Source organism: Loxodonta africana, unplaced genomic scaffold, assembly GCF_030014295.1.
Source record: "Loxodonta africana isolate mLoxAfr1 unplaced genomic scaffold, mLoxAfr1.hap2 scaffold_113, whole genome shotgun sequence".
Classification (NCBI taxonomy): Eukaryota; Metazoa; Chordata; class Mammalia; order Proboscidea; family Elephantidae; genus Loxodonta; species Loxodonta africana.
The window spans coordinates 434,717-449,566 of NW_026974876.1; the positions used below are offsets into that span (position 1 = coordinate 434,717).

At 39.5% G+C, this 14,850-nt stretch overlaps 1 long non-coding RNA gene across 1 annotated transcript in view; it reads right to left on the bottom strand.

Moving 5' to 3' along the window:
• Positions 1-11,808: 11,808 nt before the first annotated feature.
• Positions 11,809-14,850, bottom strand: part of LOC135229174 (uncharacterized) — a 167,578-nt gene continuing 164,536 nt past the window's right edge. The window contains exon 4 of the long non-coding RNA XR_010319937.1: positions 11,809-13,123. This is a non-coding gene — a long non-coding RNA (uncharacterized LOC135229174). The remainder of the gene's footprint in view (positions 13,124-14,850) is intronic.

Sequence of the window (14,850 nt, forward strand, 5' to 3'; positions counted from 1 at the left end):
TGATGGAAGGAAAGGAAGCCAGTGGGTAACTGGGGCAGAGAGTATAGGATGGTGGAAAGGGTGGGTTGCAAGAAGTGTACTTAATTATTATATTTTCTAATGAGATGGAATTAATATACCATGTGAAGAACTAAGGAAATTACTCAGGAGGTTCTGGGAGTAGTAGGTTGAAGAGCCCAGAACGCACATCATTGAGGGCAGAAGAAGGGCTGTAGACTCCTCCCTAGATCCAGGAACTCCCCTTCCCCTCCTGTGTCTCCTGCCCACCTCCCTCAAGAGCCTAACAACCCCTAACCACAAAGATGGATAGAATTTTTTATTTTCCTACTTTTCTTAACCTGAGTTTCATCTAGGACCCGTCATGTATCACTCTTTTCAGGCCAGTTTTGTTGCCCTCCCCACTGCTATTACCTCTGCTGTCCTCCTCCACCCAGTGCTGCCCTCCACTGGCCCTGCTTCCTGCTGCTTCCTGCTTTTCTGACTGGCCTCTAATACCCTTTGAGAGATCCCCCACCCCATCTTCTGTCTGTCACTGGAGCTTACACTCCCCTCCCAAACTCCTTCTCTTTCTTCCTTAACTCGCCAATCCTTCCCTCATACTCAGAAAAATACTGAGCCTTATGCTGACATATTCAAGCCCTGACCCCCCCGCACAGGAGGCATGGTTGTGATTTGGCTACTAAGGTTTGTGCCATCAGACTCTCAAATGTGGACATCTGTTTCTGCCTCACCCTGAAGGACGTGGTAATGGGCTTCTGTTCAGAGAAAGGCAATTTTAATCTCCTGGTGTAGGCTAGTTAAGGGTACAAGGAGAAGTTTTCAATTATACAGAAAAGTACAAATAACGCTGTCTCTTTAAGTATAATTCCTTCTATAAAAGCCTTCCCTTAAAAGTAGGATGAAACCAAGTTACAAAGAGGAGACCGATTCTCCTGTTTCAATGTTTACACTCTAAATTTACTAAAAAAAATAACTTTCATAGAAAACAGCTTTTAGAGAAACCATGTATTATCATGAAGGTGCAGAGAATGAGGTAATTTCCATATTCCACAGGAGCAAATTCACTTCCATCCAACAAATGCAAAAAAAAAAAAAAAAAAATTTTTTTTTTAATGTGGCTGTCCTCTGTTTATATTATAAACTATCACTGGATAAACCTTTGGCTGCTAACTAAAAGGCTGGCAGTTGGAATCCACCAGCCGCTCCTTGGAAACCCTATGGGGAGTCCTACTCTGTCCTATAGGGTTGCTATGAATTGGAATCTACTAAAAGAAAACTGGGAGTTTTTTTTTTTAAATCAATGTATTATAATTTTTTGAAAAACGATAGACTTTTGCTATAAGGTAGTACCATCACTGAAATTTTCTGGAGGAGACTTTATTGCCAAGAGTAAATTCCCTAAAGTATGGTCGGTGCCTGGGGAAGAAGAAAGAAACCATGGGGACTGTGGAAGTGGAGAATGGTGGTGGTGATGGACAGGTCTCCAGGGATCCCTGAGACCAGAGACTTAGGTCACAGTTGAGACACCAGAGCCCAGAGGGCTCATGTAAATTAACTCTCCATTATTGCAAGTCTCAACCCAAGAGGAAAGTGTCACTCAGGGTAGAACATGAGAACAAAAAGCCCAAGTTCCAAGCCCAGGAGGATTCCCCAAGTATCAGCGAGGTCTTTTTCATCAGCTTCCACTAGGCAGAATTCCCACTCATCTAATTACTCCAGAGATCAAAAGGTCAAGTATGAGTATTTTAGCCAAGTGTGTAAGGTCAAGGGGTTAGCCATGGTCTGGCAAACCAGACCAAAACATCTCGCACCCCTGTCAGCAAAAGGCCCCTGGTCTTGAGGCTGAGTTTTTGAAGAAAGTGAGTGCCATCAGGTCTGCCCTCAGTCTAACCAACACTGAGTCCCTGGTCAGCATCCTGGAGTCCTGTCAAGAAGAGCCAGGCACCTCCAGGAGCATCTGGAGGAGGAGACAGGGGCTGAAGAGGCTACCACACCTACTGGTGCTGCTACACATGTGGGAGACCTGGCTGCAGAGGGTGCAGGCATGGCCTCAAGGTCAAAGGAGAAAGCACCTGAAGACGTGCTAGGACTCTTAAACTGAGAGGAGCAGGATGTCTGGACTGCAAAATATGCACCCTTCAGGGAAGAACTTCATTCAGCCTTTTTTAGGGGTTTTAGAATATACAATTAAAATAAATGGAAACAATTATTAGAAAAAAATCTCTGAAAATAAAATTTAATTTTTTTAAATCACTGCTCCATACCCCAAATCTAAATGGCTTGATATAAAGCACTGGTATTTGTGATTCACAAAAAGCAGGTGTCAATTCCTGAACAAGAACTGAAGTGACAGGAGAAACCCCCCATGCTGTTAGAGCCCTGAGTATGGGCCCTAATCCAATAATCTGTCCTCATTAATTCCTTTTCATTTCATCTCTGTGAAAGAGGGGTGGGAGAAGGTGAGAGAGGGTTACATGTGCCTATTCTGTTCTTTAGCATCTAGTTAACTGCCAGGAACACGTATTCATAACAGTCTAAAAAATGTTAAAGTACAAATAAGGAGGAAAACCTTCTAGTATATGTATGTATGAGGTGGCACAAAGAGTTAAGTGCTCAGCTACTAACTGAAAAGTTGGCAGTTTAAATCCACTCAGAGTTGCCTTGGAATAAAGGCCTGGCAATCTACCTCCAAATGGTCACAGCTATTGAAAACCGTATGGAGGGCAGTCCTACTCTGAAAACTCACGGGGTCGTCATGAGTGAAAATCTACTCAACGGCAACTGGATTGGTAATCTATATATGGCATAAATCTTCGGAAAATTAGTTTCTGAACATATATACGGCATATAGAATACACTGTACATTAGTATTATGTGCCAAAACCCACTGTCATCAAGTCGATTCTAACTCATAGTGACCCCAAAGGACAGAGTAAAACTGCCCCATAGGGTTTCCAAGGCTGTAAGTTTTCACTGAAGCAGACTGCCACATCTGTCTCCTACAGAGAGGCCGGTGGGTTCGAACCACTGACCTTCCAGTTAGCAGCCAAGTTCTTTAACCACAGAGCCACTAGGGCTCACTGCTGTCATGTACAGCGATTACATAAGCAAATTCTGAAACAAACTGCCTGGGTTTAAATCCTAACTCAATTTAACACCTGGGTGATCTGGGAACATTACCTCTCACTGCCTCAGTTTCCCATTTCTAAAACGGATCTTATTCAAAAGGTTGTTACGCAAGTTAAATAAAACACACAAGGCACTTAGAAAAAGGCCTCACACACAGAATGAACACAATAAATGTTAGCTTTCATAATTATTAAGGGAATACAAACAAACGACTAGGTTGAAGGAACTTCCATTGAGAAAGAGTTGAGTTCCAAAATTCATGTCTAAAGTCATTTACATCAACTGTTAAAGTTGTATGTTTAGATTCAAGTGATTACTGAGGTGTGTTATGATCTTGAACAGAGTTCTGGGGACTATACAGGCAGACTCTGCACACCCTTCTCCTGCACATCCATTCCATCTCCCTTGGAGCCCAGACATCATGTTATCAATTAAACCCCTCCCACACTGGTGGTGTACTGTTTAAGGGCTATGGCTGCTAACCAAAAGGTCATCAGTTCAAATCCACCAGGCACTCCGTGGAAAGTCTATGGCACAGTTCTGCTCTGCCCTGTAGGGCTGCTACGAGTTAGAATAGACTCAGTGGCAATGGGTTTTTAACGGGTATGAGGTAACTGTTCAGTTCTTAAAGACATACCCAAAGCAACCACTAACACAAAAGTATAGTAAAAGATTCTTATTTCAGAGTAGCAAAACCTTTTTCTAACACAGTGGTGAATTAGGGTGGACTGTGGATCAAGAAGAGCCCTGGTGGTATAGTGCTTAAGAGCTCAGCTGCTAACCAAAAGGTCAGCAGTTCGAATCCACCAACTAGTCCTTGGAAACTCTATGGGGTAGTTCTACTCTATGCTATAGGGTCTCTGTGAGTTCAAATCACCTAGGGTCTCTACGGGTTGGAATCAACTTGATGGTGACAAGTTTGGTTTGGTGGGTGTCATGGATTGAATTATGACCCTAAAAAATGTGTGTCTCAACTTGGTTAGGTCATGATTCCCACTATTGTGTAGTTGTCCTTCATTTTGTGATTGTAATTTTACTTTAAGAGGATTAGGGTGGGATTGTAACACCACCCTCACTCAGGTCACCTTTCCCTGGGGTGTGGCCTGCACCACCTTTTATCTCTCAAGAGATAAAAGGAAAGGGAAGCAAGCGGAGAGTTGGGGGCTTCATACCATCAAGAAAGCAGCACCAGGAGCAGAGCATGTCTCCTGGACCCAGGGTCCCTGCACCTGAGAAGCTCCTTGACCATGGGAAGGCTAAGGACAAGGACCTTCTTCCAGAGCCGAAAGAGAGAGAAAGCTTTCCCTTAGAGCTGATGCCTTGAATGTGGACTATTAGCCTACTTTAATGTGAGGCATTAAATTTCTCTTGGTTAAAGCCATCCACTCATGGTATTTCTGTTACGGCTGCACTAGATGATGAAGACAGTGGGTCAAGGTGGAAGGGGTGGATGAAGGACAAAAAAAGAAAAATGGACAACAGGACAAATATAAGAATTCAGAGAACTGTGAAAATTTAATTCCTGAATATACTTTCTTTCTCCTCCCTATAACTGGAAGGACTTTTCTCATATACAGCATATATAAGTAAATCCTTGCAATATTTAAAACACTTGGATTTTTGTAAAACTCATTCTCTGAAAACTCATGGTGGCCCCATTAATTTGTGGCTTAAAAACAACTCAGAACTAAAAAGAAGCATAAATAAATAAATAAAGGCACTGCTGTCATTTGCGGGTGATATTCTTTTCCTGCTATCCACAACCCACACACTCGGGTTAATTTTCCAGGGTCAGTGTTCATAGACCATCCTCTTTCTCTTACCACCACCCCACCACCCTTAATTATTTAGAAAAGGCAGGGCCAGTCAGTGCTCCAAACATCAAGTTTTCTCTCCAAAATGCCAACTCGCACTTGGGGAGCAGGGTACATTCTCAGCTATCAGCACTTCCACTAGCCCCTGCAGATAAGGAATGTGTCTCCACTGAACTGTTCATTGTAATTAAAAAAAAAAAAAAAGTAAAAAACTGTTTCTTAAAAAAAAAGAAAAACAGGCATTTCCCTATTACCCACCCACCCCACTCTCCTACACCCAGTGCTCCCCTCACCACACACACACTCAAATATTTCCTACCAAGGGTGTGTCCCAAGCACGGGGTCTGGCTCCGCTCTTCTTGTACACCCCTTGGAGGCCTCTGGAGAAACCATACCTTTGGTTGGCAATTCCCTGAACCCTGCCTATTCAAGCTGGCACTTATTCAAAAAGGCAGGTGAGTCTTCAAGTCAGGTTTTTAAAAGGAGTTTAAGAGGAGCCAGGTGATATGCCTACTCACCCTCAAGTTTCTCAAAGGTAATAATTTCTTGAGATGTTTACAATGTCTCAACTATGGGTTAATTAAATCCCTTAGGATGGTGGGCATGGGAAAATCCTCCATCTCAATGCCCCCCATTTTCAAAAAAAAGAGGGGGAATCTCCAAAATTACAAATTTGAATTTCTACATACTTGATTGAACTAAGGAGTAAGTTCCTCACATGTGTTATTCTTGGTTTGAGCCCTAGTGGTGCAGTGATTAAGAGCTCAGCTGCTAAACAAAAGCTCTGCTTTTTGAATCCACCAGTTGCTCCTTAGAAACTCTATGGGGTAGTTCTACTCCGTCCTATAGGGTTGCTAAGATTCAGAATCCACTAGATGGCAATTGGTTTGTTTGTTTTTCAATCTTTGGCTGAAAGGTAGACTTTGTTATCAATTTATTAAATCAACTGGTAATTTGCTGGATATTTCTCATACAGGAACTTATGATGTCTTCAAATCCAGCCAATCAGGTTTAGGAAGAGAGAAACTTCTCTACCTTAGCCTCCCTGCCACTCCCACACCTTTTTCATTGATTTCCATGCCCTGCTTAAGTAACATCACTCATCACTTCTCACTGCCTAGGTTATTTGAGCTAATTCAGGGCAGTCAATTCCACCTGAGCCCTAGGATACCCTCATTTACATACTCTGCCCTATTGTTCGTTTACCCATGGCTGACTACATCTCCCCTTGAATGTCTACTAGGCATCTCAAACTTAATGTGGTTCAAATAAAATTCTTGGTCCAAGCGTCTTATTTACCTTCCAGTCTTCCTTATCTCAGCAAGTGTTCTCACTATCCTCTGGGTTGTTCAGGACAAAAACCTAGGAATCATCCTTGATTCCTCTCCTTTATTCAAATCTTGCATCCAATCCATTGATACATAGTCTGGACTCTTGGCTCTACTTTAAAATAAATCCCGACTCTATCCACTTCTCACTACCTCCACCTTACAGCCACCATCATCTCTTGGTTATAACTGGACTCCATGCCACCAATCTTCTCTCTTACAATGTACATAACAGCATCATCTCAGTGGCTTCTCATGGCAATTAGGAAAAATTCCCAAATCCTTCCCATGGTCTTTCATGATGCGGGGCTTGCCCACCATACTAACCTCATTTCCTAACAGTCTTCCCTCAGTTCACTCCACACTAGCCATGACTTATTTCCTGAGCTTCCTCAAACATGCCAAAACACTTGGTTATTTAAGGGCCTCAGAAACAACTCTTTCCTTTATTGGCAATATCCTCCCTCCAGAACTTCATACAGCTATTCTCTCCTTGGATATAGGTCAGTTATCTCCTCAAATATCCTACTCCCATAAGCCTTTACTGACTATTAATCTAAAACAGCTCACCCCACTCATTCCCTCACACGCAACTCTGTCTTATTTTCAAAATATTTAGCTCTCCTTGACATTTGTTTAATTATTACCTGTAAATTTATTTTTTGTGGTTGAGAATATATGCAGCAAAACATACCCCAACTCAACAGTTCCTACCTGTACAATTTAATGACATCGATTACATTCAAGTTGTGCAACTATTCTTACCCTCCTTTTCTGAGTTGTTCCTCTGTCATTAACATAAACCCACTGCTCCTTAAGGTTCCTATCTAATCTTTTCAGTAGCTGTTGTCAATCTGATGCCACATAGAGAGTTCTTAAAAGAGCATATGCTTAAGGTAGACCATTTGTATTAGTTAAGTAAGCCAATGTTCTGGAGCCCTCGTGGTACAGTGGTTAAGTGATACGGTAGCCAAGCAAAAGAAGAGCAGTTTGAATCCACCACCTGCACCTTGGAAACCCTATGGGGCAGTGCTATTCTGTCCTACAGGGTCTCTGAGTCGGAATCAACTCAACAGCAACAGTTTGGTTTTTTCTTTTTTATACTTCGGTTTTAAGATGATTCAAGGGAATGCTTTTGGTGTAATGTTTAAAGATTATCTCACGGCAATAGTTTCAGGAGTTCATTCACCCTCAACGGCTCCAAAAAGTCCAGGGTTCATGAGAATTAGAAATTCTGTTCTGCATTTTCCCCCTTTTAATCAGGGCCTTTCTATGGACTCTTTGATCAAAAGGTTCAGCGACAGCAGCCGGGAACCTTCTGGTTCTTCTGGTCTCATGGCATGCTAGATGTTCTTTTAAAAAACATGAGTGGATGCTGAAGGTTATCAAATACTTATTTTTTTTTTATTAATATAATCACATTTATTTTTCCTGTACATATAGCAAATTATACTGATTCATTTTTGAATGTTAAACTAACCTTGAATTCTTGGGATAGACCCAACTTGGTCATAATATATTCTTCTTTATAGTATTGCTGGATTTCTTTTGCCTATTTACTTTTATATTTTGCATCTATGTTCATCAGTGACATTGGCCTGTAATTTTCCCATCTTGTGCTGCTCTTGTCAGGTTTTGGTATCAATATTCATTCTACAAGCTTTATAAAATGAGTTTGGGTATATATTTCATTTTATATTGAAGAATTTGTGAAATATTTCTTGAATATTTGGCAGAATTTGCAGGAAAAGCCATCTGACATGAAGTTTCCTTTTTGCAAATAGTTTGAGCTCTAATTCAATTCTATGAACAGTTGTGGAATTACTTTTGCTTCCTGTTTCTTCTTGAATCGTTGTTACTAACTTACATGGTATGATACGTTTGCCTACTTTACCTAAATTTGCAAATTTATTGGCTAATATGGTTCATAACATTCTCACATTATCTTTGTTCTGCAAGATCTTTAGTCATTTTCTTTCTAATTCCTGATATTTGTTATTTATACCTTCGTTCTTTTTCACTTAATCAATCTTGCCTGAAGTTTGTCAATTTTACTAGCATTTTCTAAGAATCAACTTTAGTCTTTGTTGATCGTCTGTTGCATGTATTCAATCATTAATAGAAACAAAAATTCCTATGAATGTTTGTTTCTGGTTTTTTCCCAACATTTTGAATGGATGTTTAACTCACTTATTTTTCAAGATTTGTTCTTTCCAATTATATTTTTAAGGCTATAAGTTTCCTGTATTATATTGTCTGTACTGCACAAATTTTTATATGCACTATGTTCATAATTGTTCACTTCAAAATATATTCTAATTTTCATTATGATGTCTTTTTTGACTCATAGTATTTTAAAATATCCAAGGACTTGGAGATTTTGTATTTTCTTTTTCTAAGATATTTTTTTTTTAAATTATGCTGTACTTACATAGTATCCTCTATATTATTGCAGACTCTTGAAATTTGTTGAGACTTGCTTTATAACACAGTATATAGTCAATTTTTATGAACACTATGTATTTTCTGCATGAGATGAATGTATATTCTTTAGTGGTTAGATAATACACACACATACACATATATCAATTTGGTATTTTTTTACATGTTAAATCTTCTGTATCCTTGATAATTTATGGACTTCTATGTTTCTGGGGGGTGTGTTAAAAATCTATTATGATGCATGATGTCAAAAGGAGCCCCAGTAGTGCAGTGGTTAAGCACTCAGCTGTTAAACCTTTTGATTTGATCCACCAACTACTCCACAGGAGAAAGATATGACAGTTTCCTTCCATAAAGATTACAGCCTTAGAAACCCTTTGGAGAAGTTCTACTCCATCCTATAGCCACTATGAGTCAGAATTGACTCAACAGCACATAAGAAAAAATGTATGATGTGACGGAAACTCAGGAGTATGAAGCTCAAAGAATTGGTCCTATCTTCAGGGTCAAAGGATGAAGGACAGAGAAAACAGCAGAGACTTCCAAAAGCTTGGAAAAAAGGAGGCTGAGAGGACGATGTTTAGAGGTTTAAGGACTTTGAAGGGCTACCACATATACTGAGCAGTCTGGAGTGCAATGTTCTTGCCTAAGGATGAAGACAAGCTCATAAAGATCCTGACAAAACTTTAGGCTTGCACCTCTGGCTGATCTTTGGGCTCCATGGGGGCAGGAAGTGAAGGCTAAGGCAGAGTTTTAGGCACTCTTGCTTAGCATTGAAAGAACGCCCCAGTTCAGAGCCAATCTGCAAAGACTGGGATAATGTTACTTTTCCTTTTTGGCTACAAGCATTTAAAGAAATCACTGTCAGGTCATGAACTGACTGCTGAGATAACAGAACAGAACTTCAGTGTCCACACATGAGAAGACATACAATCTTTGCAGAAATAGTTTGGAAACATCACTAAGCAAATGGATGACTGGCCCTCAAGAACTAAAAAAAAAAAAAAAAAAAGCAAACCCTAATGACAGGAGGGAATCTGATTTCCAGAGTTACATTATAATATTTAAGATATCCAGTTTTCAACACGCTATTTCAAGTCATAAAAAGAAAAAGAAAAGGATGGTTCATTTGTTAAGAAGAAAGAAAGAAGAGAAATGAACAGAAAGCATCCCTAAGTAAACATAGATATTGGGATTACTAGACAAAATTTTTAAACCAATTGTCTTAAATTTCCTCAAAGAGCTAAACAAACCATAGACAAAAAAAAAAGGAAACCAAGAGAAGAATGTTATGAACAAGTAGAAAATATTAATAAAGAAATATTATACAAAAGAACCAAATAGAAATTATAGAGCTGAAAAGTAGAATAGCTGAAATAAAAATTTCATTAGAGGAGCTCAACAGCAGATTTGAGCAAGAAAGCAGGAAAATGTAAACTTGAAAAAGCACAACTGAAATTGTTCTAACTGAGGAGCGTAAAGGAAAAAGAATGAAGAAAATGAACAGAGCCTAAGGGACCTGCGGGACAACATCAAGCATACCAATATACTCATTAAGGGAGTCTCGGAAAGGAAAGAAAGATGAAAGGACAGAAAGAATATTTAAAAACGTAATGACTGGAAGTTTCCCAAATGTCATCTAGATATCCAAGAAGCTCAATAAACTCAAAGGACAGTAAATACATAGATATCCACAGACAGACATAATCAAAATGTCAAAAGACGAAGACAGAAACTTGAAAGCAGCAAGAGATAAGTGACCCCTAATGTACAAGAGAGTCTCAACAAGTTTAACTGTTGATTTTTCATCAGAAACCATTGAGACAAGAAAATAGTCGAATGATGTATTTAAGGTACTGGAAAAAAAATACAGAAACAAACCTATGAACCAAGATTTCAATATCTACCAAAACTATCTTTCAAAAATGAAGGCGAAATTAAGACATGCCCAGATACACAAAACCTGAGGGAGTGTGTTAGTAGCAGAACTGCCTTATGAGAAATGCTACAGGGAATCATTCTGGCTGCCATGGAAGGACACTAGACAGTAACTTGAAGCCATAAAAACAAACAAAGACTCCGTAAAGGTAACTACTTAGATAAAACACAGTCAGTAATATTTTTATATCACGCCTCTCTTTTTTTCATATATGATTTAAAGCACGAATGCATAAAAATACTTACACTTCTCTCTTAATGGACACACAATGTATAAAGATGCAATTTTTGTAACAGCAAAGTAAGTAGGGGAGGTAACTGAGCTAAATAAAAGCAGAATGTTGTATACTGTTGAAGCTAAATTTGTATTAATTAAAAGAAGATTGTTATAAATATAAGACATTAATTGTAATCCTCATGGTCACCACTAAGAAGTTAAAAAATATAAGGAAAGGAAATAAGGAGAGAATCAAAATTGTACACTTGAAAAAAATCAGTCAAACACAAAAGTGGACAGTAGTGAAAAAAATGAGAAACAAAATACGTATACGACCTACTACAAAGTAGAAGATATAAGTCCTTCCTTATCATTAATTGCTTTAAATATAAATAGATTAAATTCACAATTGGGATCATTAAAGTTGTGTGTCAACTTTGTTGGACCATGATTCTCAGTGCTTTGGCAGTTATGATGTAGTTTAGCAGTCGTATAACGATGCAATCACTTCCATGTTGAGATGTGACATAATGTGATTACCTCCATGATGGGATCTGCTGTGAGTAGCCAATCAAATGTAAGGGAGTTTCCTCGGGGGTGGGGACTGCATCCAATATAGGTGGACTTTCTGGCAAGGCTCTTGAGCTTTTGCTCACTCTGAATCCTGCAGCTGGCTCCTCTTCATCTGATCTCAAGTTTTTGGGACTTGAACTCTCAGCTTACCTTCCAATTTTGGGATTCATCAGCCTCCGCAGTCTGTGAGCCGCGGGCTGCCAGCTTATCTGCCGATCTTGAGATTTGTCACCCTTTGCAGCCTGTGAGCCACAGACCTGTTGTATGACCTGCAGATCTTGAGTTCTGCAGTCCCTGCATCTATGTGAGTCAGGAGAAGCCACCAGGCTGACCCATGGACTTGAGACTTACCAGCCTGTACAGCCTCGTGAGCCATTTCCTTGTTATAAATCTATTTATATATAAATACATATATATATATACCTCACTGGTTTTGCTTCTCTAGAGAACCCAGCCTAAGATACCAATTAAAAGGCAAACATTGAAAGAATGAATAAAAAAATCATACAATTGCTATCAAGCTGATCTGACTCAGGGTGACCCCTCCCCCATGTGTGTCATAGTAGTAGTGACACACAACTGTGTCAGTTCAATGGCTAATTTTTCAAAAGTACATCACCAAGCCTTTCTTCCAAAGTGCCTCTGGGTGGACTCAAACCTCCAACATTTTGATAGCAGCTGAATGCATCAACCGTTTGTACCTCCCAAGGACTACAACATATATCTATGTTTATTTCTGTATTACTTGTCTTTATACTATATACATACATATACACATACACACACACATAGACATCCATGAGTGGTTCATACAGATGCTTTGGACTTCAACTAGCAGGGCTCTATTAATTATTCATAGAAAAGTACTGATATCGATTATAAATGTGTATTTGTCCATTTCCCCTTTCAGATTTATTAGTTTTTGTATTTTGGAGCCCTGTTGTTAAATACATACACATTTAGGATTGCTGTGTCTTTTTGGAGAATTGAACTTTTATTATGTTATGTCCCTACTTATTCCCAATAATACTACTTTTTCTGAAGTATAATTTGTCTGATATTAATATAGCTACTGCAGTAGAACTGGATAATTTTCAACCACTTCAAGAGGTAGCATAAGATCAAGAACTGATGGTATAAAAGGAAGAAATCGAAGCTGCATTGAAGGCATTGGTGAAAAACTATCCTCTCTCCACCATCTTCACTAACTCTGACACCAACTGTCCCTCATACAGCACTCCCTACTTCTCTGCTGGGTTCAGTAATTCATTGCAATGGCCACACAGAGCTCATAGTCCATATTCATGATTATGGGGTTTATTAGGGAAGTAACATTTATAACTCAGGCTCAAAGACACTCAGAATACAGTTCTTCTATCAGGACAGCCTCTTCCCTCCTGTGCTCATAGGTGTGCCTCTGCCTGGCCTTGGGCCTCTCTCCAAAGGCACTCAGCTTTCCTTCTCCATAGGCCAGCATCTCCTATACCCGGGTCCCTGTTGCTTGGTCTCTCCTGCCATGGCATCTTACCGTCTTCAGGGTTACAGCTTCCTCTCTCTATCTCAGTCTCCTGCTTCTAGGATCTTCTCAGTGCAGGGATCTCAGGTCCACAATATATGCTCAGCTCCTGGCTGTTCTTCCTTGATGGGAGTTGAATCCTCCTCTTTGCTCTGGAACTGGTTCTCTTTGAAGGGAAAACTAAGCAATCCCCTTGGTGAGCCACAATTACCCTATCACACAGTCCTGCCCAAGCACCAGGGTGGATGTTATAAGACCATGGCTAGAAAGGCCACACAAAGTAAAAAATCACATCACAGTACCTTGCACTCATTTTTCAAGTGAAGTATCAAAAATCCCATACAAACAGATTGGTAATGAACATAATCAATAGCAAGAACATTTTCATAATTATGTTTTCTGTATTTGGAAAATCTATAGCACTATTCTTCTTTTGCCAATTCACAGGGATCACAGAGATTAGTGGTAGATATTGCAGTACCAGAAAACTCTCTGGTGAAACAGTCTGTGAGCAGTCTTACAAACACGGATATTCCACCAGAGTCAAAAGAATGACGTTACATTAGTCATCAAAGAGAACATTTCAAGATCTAGCCTGGAGTACAATGTTGTCACTGATAGGCTAATATCCACACACTTACAAGGAAGACCAGTTTATACGACTATTCAAATTTATGCACCAACCACCAATGCCAAAGATAAAGAAATTGAAGATTTTAAACAACTTCTGCAGCCTGAAATTGATCAAACATGCAATCAAGATGCATTGATAATTACTGGTCTTTAGAATGTTAAAGTTGGAAACAAAGAAGGAAAAGTAGTTGGAAAATACAGCATTGCTGATAGAAATGATGCCAGAAATCTCATGACAGAATTTTGCAAGACCAGTGACTCAGCCACTGCAAATATCTTTCTTCACCAACATGAACGGCAGCTATACACGTAGACTTTACCAGTTGGAATACACAGGAATCAAACTGACTACATCTGTGGAAAGAGAAGATGGGAAAACTCATATCATCAGTCAGAACAAGGCCAGGGATCAATTGTGAAACAGACTGTTAATTGCTCATATGGGAGTTCAAGTTGAAACTGAAGAAAATGAGAATAAGTCAGAAAGGGCCAAAGTATGACCTTGAGTATATCTCACCTGTATTTAGAGACCACCTCAAGAATACATTTTATGTGTTAAACTTAACAACTGAAGACCAGGTGAGTTGTGGAATGACATCAAGGACATCACAATGAAGAAACCAAGAGGTCCTTTAAAAGACAAGAAAGAAAGAAAAGACCAAAACGGATGTCAGAAGAGACTCTGAACCTTGCTCTTGAATGTCCGGTAGCTAAAGTGAAAGGAAGAAATGATGATGTAATAGAGCTGAACAGAAGATTTCAAAGGGGGGCTTGAGAAGAAAAAGTATTATAATGACATGTGTAAAGATCTGGAGATAGATAACCAAAAGGGAAGAACACACTCAGCATTTCTCAAGCTGAAAGAACTGAAGAAAAAATTCAACCCTTGAGTTGCAATACTGAAGGATTCTACAGGTATAATATTAAATGACGCAGGAAGCATCAAAAGAAGATGAAAGTAATACCCACAGTTACTATGCCAAAAAGGATTGGTCGACCTTCAACCATTTCAGGAAGTAGCATATGATCAGAAACCGATGGTACTGAAGGAAGAAGTCCATGCTGCACTGAAGGAATTTGTGAGAAAAAAAAGCCTCCAAGAACTGATGGAATACCAACTGAGATGTTTCACCAAATGGATGCAGCACTGGAATCGCTCACTTGTCTAATCCCAAGAAATTCGGAATACAGCTACCTGGCCTACGAACTGGAAAGGATCCATATTTACGCCTATTCCTAAGAAAGGTGATCCAACCAAAT